This window comes from Monodelphis domestica, chromosome 6, assembly GCF_027887165.1.
Source record: "Monodelphis domestica isolate mMonDom1 chromosome 6, mMonDom1.pri, whole genome shotgun sequence".
NCBI lineage: Eukaryota > Metazoa > Chordata > Mammalia > Didelphimorphia > Didelphidae > Monodelphis > Monodelphis domestica.
The window spans coordinates 69,001,786-69,011,325 of record NC_077232.1 but is presented as its reverse complement, the minus strand read 5'-3'; the positions used below and the strand labels follow the sequence as shown (position 1 = coordinate 69,011,325).

The 9,540-nt window shown below is 35.9% G+C and overlaps 1 long non-coding RNA gene across 1 annotated transcript; it reads right to left on the bottom strand.

Annotated features, from left to right (window-relative positions):
• Window positions 1–743: 743 nt before the first annotated feature.
• LOC103100275 (uncharacterized) lies at window positions 744–6,602 on the bottom strand. Its single transcript, XR_469328.2, has 4 exons — window positions 6,531–6,602; window positions 5,829–5,947; window positions 5,203–5,282; window positions 744–1,052 (listed from the first exon to the last, which is right to left on the bottom strand). It is a non-coding gene; the product is annotated as an uncharacterized LOC103100275 (long non-coding RNA).
• Between the last annotated feature and the right edge of the window lie 2,938 nt (window positions 6,603–9,540).

Here is a 9,540-nt window from a genome sequence, read left to right as displayed (position 1 = left end):
GAAGAGTGCAACAAAATAGTACTCTGACCACACATCCTGAAAAATGTGGAATCAACAGAAAAGAACTGGTTATGAGGAATGGACTCCATGAGAATGAGTTGCTGCAGACTGGGAGTAGATAGCAAGGTGCCTGGAAAATTGGGATTAGACTTTGTAAGCAACACTTAAAATCCTGATTAGAAATAGTTAACATTGAGAAATAGAGCCCTATATTAACAGCACTGATGAGGAATGACATATGCTGGGTACTGTGGGATAGAATAGATATAAGGGATGGAGCAAAAGTAAACTGTGGAATCTAAGGAGTTGGATACTAGACACTGAATAGTGAAAGTAGTAAACAACAAAGACCCTGGACTTGGATTGGATGTAATGAAGGGTACTTATTGGTGAGCATACAGTGAAAATATTGATTAGTAATAGGTGAATATATAAGAAGAGGAAAAGAACACTAAGTTTTTTAATGGGAGATAAACAAGTCAGTGGAATGGGAATGAAATCTGAATTGGCAGTCCAAGTTTAGAGACCACATTATTTTCCAGATTCCATCATTTCATGTTTCTACATGATTTGTGATGCATACTCTGGAACAAGTCCTCTTGGGTGCCTGGTGAATGATACATAGTGTCACAGAGGATCTAGGCACAGGACCACTGAGTCCAGTTTATGTGAGACTGAGAAAATTATCTCTGGGTCATTAAGAGTCCAAGTCCATGATCACATTGAGTGCCCAATCTGGGGTCCTTTAGGAGGCAAAGTCATGGTCAAAGAGGCACAAGTTACTTGATTTTAATATGATTGCAAAGAGAGTCAGGAAATTTCAAGTTCATATTTATTAAGATCATACATATTAGCATCTACCACCCTGAATCATCAGGATAAAGAAATGACAGTATTACTTTGATGGGGCTCATAGAGTACATGGAAGAGGGAACAAGAAGGAAAAGGCAGATTAAAAATTGATCCAATCTGTTGAGCTCTTTGTCTATTGGGGTCATTGACTCCTAAAGAGATTAGTGATGTTCAAGGTGTCCTGGTTAGCGTCTCATATCCTGGGGCAAAAAAGAAAGATTTGTATTAGAGAAATCAACACTTCACCTCCAGTCTAATTTCCCCTATCTAATTGTCTCACACATGAATGAGGAAGGGACATTTTGATAAGAGTTTAGAGAAAGGGGGCAGCTGGGTGGCTCAGTGGATTGAGAGCTAGGCCTATAGATGGGAGGTGCTAGGTTCAAATCTGACCTTAGTCACTTCCTAGCTGTGTGATACTGGGCAAGTCACTTGACCCCCATTGCCTAGCCCTTCACCACTCTTCTGACTTGGAACCAGTTCACAGTATTGATTCCATGACAGAAGGTAAAGATTTATAAAATTAAATTAAAAAAGAGTTTAGAGAAAGTATTTTAGCTACATTTTGCCAAGCAATGTAGACTCAGAGCTCAATAACACCCTCTGTTGCCATGTCCAGATCAACCACTGCCAAGCAGCTTTTTCTTGTCAGGAACAAAAGATTAAGAACAAGTTGCTGCATTAGTCATCCTGTACTTTGTGCCAATGAACTAAGAATGATTGAACTATCCAAGTCAGTATATTTCCTGAATGCTTTATGAATCAAACCATCAAAGGTTTTCTTAAAAGAATTGTAAAACATAATGAAAAAAATGTTTCTAGAGGAAAAAAAGATCAGGAATCTCTAGAATGCATAAAAAAAAAGAACAGGAGAGGAGATACATAATAGTACAATATCTCAAATTCTGCTGAAAAGTAACAATATTTCTTTCTTTATTTAAAAAAAATCCTTACCTTCCATTTTCAAATCAATACTATGTATTTGGTTCCAAGGTAGAAGACTGGTAAGAACTAGGCAATGGGAGATAAGTGAGATAAGACCTTGCCCAGGGTCACACTGCCAAGAGGTATCTTAGGCCTGATTTGAACCCAGGACCTCCTCTCTCTAGACTTGACTCTCAATCTACTGAGTCATCCAACTGCCCCTGAAAAGTAACAATCTACAGAAAAATTTCATACTTATTTAAAAAATAGTAATATTAATTACTTGCAGAGATGAGATACACAAGAAGCAAATTGACATAATAATAAAATTAGATTGTACAATGGTTAGAAGGCCAAACCTGAAGTCAAAAAGTCTTATTTTGGGAGCAGCTGGGTAACTCATTGAATTGAGAGTTAGACCTAGAGACAGGAGGTCCTGGGTTCAAATCTGACCTAAGATACCTCCTGGTTAGGTGACCCCGGGCAAGTCACTTATCTCCTATTGCCTAGGCCTGACTGTAAGGATAATATAGGGTTGTGACCTGTAAGGATAATATAGGGTTGTGACCTAATCTAAGTTTGATTTTTGTTGCCAGGGGATATGCCAAATAAAATACCCAAGTCAGTTTGGAAATCTATGGTGGTTTAATCAATATAAAGGAAAAAAATCAAGAAGAGAGAGGGAAATGTAGAGGATTTCTCCCACCCAGTTTGTGCCAGGTGAGTTCAAAGTCCTTCGTCAAGAGGTCGTTGAAGATTAGAGGCTTTCTCTAAGAGGAAAGTGTTTGGAAGGTAAAAGAGAGAAAAATCAGCTTAAACTCTGAGAGATCTCAGAGATGATGCCTCACCTGAACTAGGTTACTAGGCTTCCTCCAGTATGGTGTCAAGGAAAACTCACCACTAAACCCAGACAATAGCAGCCTCCACACCAAAATGCTGACACATTCAGCAAGCTGCCACCAGCCACCTCTGTGCCGTCCAAGAGGCCAGAGAGAGGAAGTGATGTGAAATATAAAGACAGTTTTACATCACTTTCCTGCATTTCACATGTACCAATGATGTCTTAGGCTTGAATTAGGACAGCCCAGGGGTCTATCGTTTGTTTCTGATTTGTCATTTGCTAGCACATGTCTGTCATAGACCATCCTCCTTAATACTTAATCCTTAAGTATGGGTGTAGACATTCCTAATTTTGTTAGACTAAGTAGGGTGGAGCAATCTAAAGTTCACATTACCACTCCTCTGGCATGGAACTAATACATAGTATTGATTCCAAGATGAAAGGCAAGGGTTTAAAAAAAGATTCATATTCCTAAATTCAAATCTGATCTCAAACACTTACTAGTGGTGTGACTCTGGATAAGTCATTTAACCCTATGTGCCCCATTTCCTCATTTCAAAAATGAACTGGGGGAGGAAATGTCAGAGCACACTAATATTTTTATCAAGAAAACTCCAAGACTGGAACGACCTCCAGGAAGTGATGCAGAGCAAAAGGAGCAGAACCAGGAGAACATTGTACACAGAGACAAACACACTGTGGTATAATCGAACGTAATGAACTTCTCCATTAGTGGCGGTGTAATGTCCCTGAACAATCTGCAGGGATCTAGGAGAAAAAACACTATCCATAAGCAAAGGACAAACTGTGGGAGTAGAAACACCGAGGAAAAGCAACTGCCTGACTACAGAGGTTGAGGGGACATGACAGAGGAGAGACTCTAAATGAACACTCTAATGCAAATATTAACAACATGGCAATGGGTTCGAATCAAGAACACATGTGATATTCAGTGGAATCATGCATCGGCTACGGGGGGTGGGGGGGAGGAAAAGAAAATGATCTTTGTCTTTAATGAATAATGCATGGAAATGATCAAATAAAATACTATAAAATTAAAAAAACAACTCCAAATACGATTACAAAGAGTTAGACATGACTGAAAAACAATGCCATACTGTTTGATAAACCAAGACCCCAAAAACTAAGGTAAAAAAATCAGTCTTTGAAAAAATCTGTTGGGAAGCCTAAAAAGAAATCTGGAATAAAATAAGATTTAGATGAATATCTCTCATACATTATGCTATTATATGTTCTAAATGGAATATGTAAACAGAATAAAATATTGCAACATTATAAATAAATTAAAAGAGCATGGAAGAAGTAACTTTTCACACCCAGAGATAAGGGAACAAAGTAATATTTTTTTCTGCAACATGAATTGAAATTTTCAATTTTCAATTTTTAAAAAGCCCTCTGAAACAAACAAAATCAACACAGTTAAAGTTAGAAAGGAAATAGTTAACTGGAAGAAATCTTTGCAGTTAGTTTCTCAGATTAAGATCGACTATGCAAACTATATCTAGACTTGATTGAAGTACACAAGAAGAAAAGACTTTCCTAATAGAGAAATGGTCACATGATGTGAAGAAAGGCAATTTAACAATATCATGTACAAAATAATTCCAAATCACCAATGAGAAAAATGTACATTAAAACAATTCTGATATGACAGGTGACCTCCAACATAAGAACCAGGATGACAAAAAAGGAAAATGAAGGTTGATGGAGATGATATGAGGTGAAAGGCATACTACTACATTGTTGATGAAACTGTGATTTAGTGTCATCATTCTGAAGAGCAACATGGAATTATACCCCAAAAGTCACTAACCCATGATTATACCATTTGATGAAGTAATACAACTAGTAAGTAAATCCTCCAAAGCAACAAGCAGAAAGAGGGAAAGAACCCGCACAGACAAAAATATATATGCCAGCTTTTTTTCTTGTAGCAAGAATTTGAATACAAAGGTATAGATCATCACTATGATATGATATATAATATTGATTAAAAATACTATGCTGAATAATAAATAGTACAGATTCAGAGAAATGTGTGGAAATTTGTTTGAACTGGTGCTGAGTATAATGAGCAGAATAGAGAAAGCTATTTGTAAAATGACTGCAACACTACAAAAATAGATTATAATAACTAATATCTTTGATCAATATCATTACCATCCATCATTTCTAAAGACAGATGATGAAGTATGATTTTCACCTCTTAATTGACCAGTGGAGCAGTGGTGTAGAATGAAACATACAATATCAACAGGCCAATGTGTGCATATATACTCTGCTTGACTAGACAAGTTTGATTCAAGGAATAGATCTATTTTTAATTTTAGATGAAGAAGATGGAGGAGAAGGAGATCAGTGATAGTGATGTTAAAAAGAAAAGAATAGCAGTGCAGAGGAAAGGAGACAAAATGAAAGGAAAAAGAAAGGGAAATGAAGGACCCCTCCCCAGGATGTTAAAATGCATATTTTGGGAAAGAAAAAGGACAAAGTGTAACTGCACTGACTATAATATTATATCCGGTTCTCTCCACCTCTGAAGTTTGCTAGAATGCAATTCATACCTTCCAAAATGAGAAACTGTCATTTTTTGCTTCTCCAGCTTCCACCATTTCACAGTAAGTCAAGCACAGTCCACCAACACCTAGAAAGAGAAGAGCAATTACAGTGGAATTCAGTTAAAAGCAGAGTTCCAACAACACAAGCCTAGCTCTTTTGGAAAATGAAACTTCCTCTTAGGTTTCAAGATTTTTCCTTATGGATGCCATAGATACATCTCCCAATTACTGATCCCCAATGAAAATGGCATGTCAATATGAGCCTTGTAAAATAGATTTCTTCCCTATCCAATTACCAAAAACTAGATTCTTTAAACATAATTTATGCTGACATTTTGCCTCCTGTTAATACTACTTTGTTTCTCTTACAAAGGGCCTAAGATAAAAAAAAACCCACCCAAACATTTCTAGCTTACATTTTGAACATGATAATATTCTAAATGAAGATTATTTTCTCTGTTGGGCAAGAACTAAAGTCCTTGGGCCAGGATTACACACACACACACACACACACACACACACACACACACACACACACACACACAGAAAGCAGTACTATCAAAAGATGATTTTCTTCCCAAGAAGAAGGGATAGGCCTGTATAAAAACATTTTCCAGTTATCATAGTTTCACCTTTTTCAATCATTTCCAAATTTTCAGTTGGAGTTCGTAGAGCAGTTTTATTACTGTTGACACATAGGATAAAGGAGAAGAGGCAGAGGACTGTGACAAGCTTCATTGTGAAGGTCAGACTGGAATGCAAGAAAAAATGTTCAAGAATCCAGATCAATCTAAATAAATAAATGCCTTTTGGTATTCCAATTGTAATATTTCTGGTTTGATATCTACATGTGATTTCATTACAAATTTAACCAACATTTTAAAGCTCCAAAATTATTTTGTTAAGAGTCATAAAAACTGAATTCTAACAATGCTACAATAGCAATTCAGAAAAAGCTAACAGAATTCCCTTAACATAAATGTCTTTAATGCTACTAAATTTTTCTAGGTTTTCTTCAGTTTTATTACTTGCCAACATTGTTCACTCAGGCATATAAATTAATTAAGAAATCATTCCAAAACTTTGATTATGTGTCCATTATATATGTTGCATTGTTATATGCCCTGAAGGTATTTTTTAAAGTATTCACTGCTCTCTAGGACATCACATTCTAGTAGTTCAGTTCTTATTTAGAATTTAATCTATATTAGTCCTGAAATTACATAAAGGAAAGAGAAGAAAAACTCCTGCTCTCAGGAAGTTTGTCAACTGTAACAAAGACACTATAACAAAAAAAGAGGGAAAGGAAGGGCTCAAAGAAACTGAAGGAATACCTAATTCTGCTCCTTTTTCAGGTCAGGAGAGAGGTCCAACTGTGAATGCTGCTGGGCAATGGAGGAGACGCAGATATTTATACAAACTTTTCACCAGGGGGAAAAAAAAGAATGAGTCTATGAGCCAATCATGCTCAGGCTAGTTGGGGAATTTCCCCTTGAGAATTCTTCCTGGATGATTATTGAAATAAACATCAAGGAACAAGAGGATCTATCATTTTTTACGCAACTCTGGCAACTGTTCATACTGGCATTCTTTCTTCTACTTTTATTGTCTTAGAACAAAGGAAAGAGCCCCATTTAGTCAATTTAGGACTCTGGACAACCTAATCACTCACTTTGAATGTTTTCCATATATTGTATGCTCTAATGCATATTATTTCTAGCCTCTTGAGGTCTGATCTGTTTAGTTTGTGAATTGCAAAAATAATCAATATTTTATAGGTTTATGAAAACTTTTATACATATTCTTTGATGTGAGAATTTTAACTTCATGTAAAAAGTATCAGAGATTATTTCCTTTCAGTTAACAGATAACAAAATTGTGGGCTGGAGAAATTAAGTGCCTGGTCCATGCTTAAAACAAAGGAAAACCAAAGGCAGTTAGTACTTAATAACACTTTGTGTTCCTGTTTTCTGACTGATTTGATAAAGGAATTTTATGTTAGAATTATGTCACAGTGTAAGAAAAAAGAAAGAAAGAATAGGCAAAAATCGAGGATGTTTATAGCAGCTCATCTGTGGTGAATTTTCCCTCTTCATGTGTGAGTCAATATTAATTAACCTTTTTCAGTTTTTTCTCCACTTCAAATAGTTGAGAGGATGAACAAAGAACTTAAAACTATGATTGGAAAATTATGCAATGAGACATATTTAGAATGGCCTGAAATTCTCCCTCTGGCCCTATTTTATCTTAGAAGCAGGCCTAGAGGAGATCTACACATCTTACCATTTGAGATGCTTTTTGGACATCCACCTATACAGGCTAAACCTTTTTCCCCTGCATATACCTCACTATTAGGGGGAGATACTACTATTGCTTCCTATATACAGGAGTTACAGCATAAACTACGTGAACTTCATGAATCCGGAGCTGCAGTACAAGCCAGACCACTAGATTTTTCTCTGCATGACCTGAATCCAGGAGATAAAGTTTATATTAAGAATTTTGAGCGAACTGGAGCAACTCAGCCTTCATGGGAAGGACCATTCCAAATATTGTTAACTACTCCAACATCTATAAAGGTTGGAGAAAAGGACTCTTGGATTCACTGCTCACATGTGAAGAAAGCATCTTCTGCTGAGACTGATTGACTGTATCCTATCATATGCATTGGAGATAATAATCCATTGACAAATTGATGCTGTTTTTGAGAACACATTGAATTACTAATTTTTCCTTAAATTTTATTATTGCTTTTCTTTATTTTGATTAGAATATTTGATTTTTTTCTCATTTCTTGTACAAAAGGTACATATAAATATTATTTTTCTGCAGTAATACAAGTTAACATATATTCTTGCTATAATGTCAATGCACAAGCTTTAAACTATGGGAACCTGCCATTATTGATGAAATATTATAGGACTGTGATTAATGTTTGTATCTGATTCCAGAAAAAGGGATAAAAAACAAGGAGCACAGACTTAACCTGAATAGTGCCAAAAAGAGCACACAGGAAATAGTAATGTGAGACTCAAGGTTGCGACGCTTGACATATGTTAAGTCATAGGACTTCCTTGTATCTACACTCTTTGTGAAGTACTCATACAAATACGAAGTTTGACTATCATGCTGGCTCCCTATATCCCTGAGAATGACAAAAAGGTCAGACGAGGGAATGACACTTCCCTATAAAAATAGAATTCTAGTTTAGCTTTTTTCTTCTTATATTATGGCAAGTTCCTGTAGTCTTGGCAGCAAATGGGAAAGTGAAATATTACTGCATTCTGTCCTATAGACGTGTGGGATAGAAATTACTTTAAATTGGAGCTATACAAGGGCCCATTTTGAATTTTTTTCTTATGTTTTTGATTATTTTTCTCTTCTTCTGATAACTGACTCATACATCCCCATAACTTAACATTGCATCCTGAGCTGAACTGGATGGTTTTTAACACATACTTCAGGGGGGATTGTATCTTAATTCAAAATCTAAGAATTTTTGAATTTTTTGTTTGAGATTGTATTTTTATAAAAATCCAAGACTTTGAATTTTGTTCGAGAAAATATCTTCAAGAAAGAAGCTTGAAACTCCTAAATCCAGAGAATGAATTGTTGCAGAAAGATACCGGAAAACCTACACTTCATCAAGAAGATCATGAATGAACTTTGGATATGATTGATTGAACTGAACTTTGATTGAACATTTATTGAAAATGTACACATTTATGCCAAAAGGGACTGCCCCTAATTTGGCTTTCTGTCAATGCGCCCAGCAAAACATTGGTTTTGCTTTCTTTTCTTTTCTATTTCCTCCCTCACTATTCTAATTTCTCTTAGAAAATTGAATATTGTGTATATCTATAGTTAGAAGTGCATTTAGAACTACAAAATGATTATGTTATGTTAAATGATGGGAGACTAGTCTCCCAATGATCATCAGAGGGGATTGTAAATCTTGAAATCTCTCAGACTTGTGAATGTTAAAAATTTCCCCATTGGGGAATCCTCCATTAGATCAATTCCCTACTGGGAACATTCCCCATTTAAAATGTGAGAACTCTACTTGGATCAGAAATGTGAGGACCTCTATTCCACCTGTACTTAGGACTGCTTTAGGGGAGAAAACTCCTTGCTGAACAATGAGAAATGTTTACACCCATACTTTAAGCCATACCTATTTTTAGAATTAATACAATGGGGTGCTAAGTACCTATTAAAGGTCAGGCAACTTGTAAACATACAAGGAGCAAAGAGGTGAAAACTTACTCAGAGCTTTCCTGATGTGAGTTACTCAGAAGTTTTAGTCTACCCAGAAAAGGTGAGAGCAAGATGTGAATTAAGAAG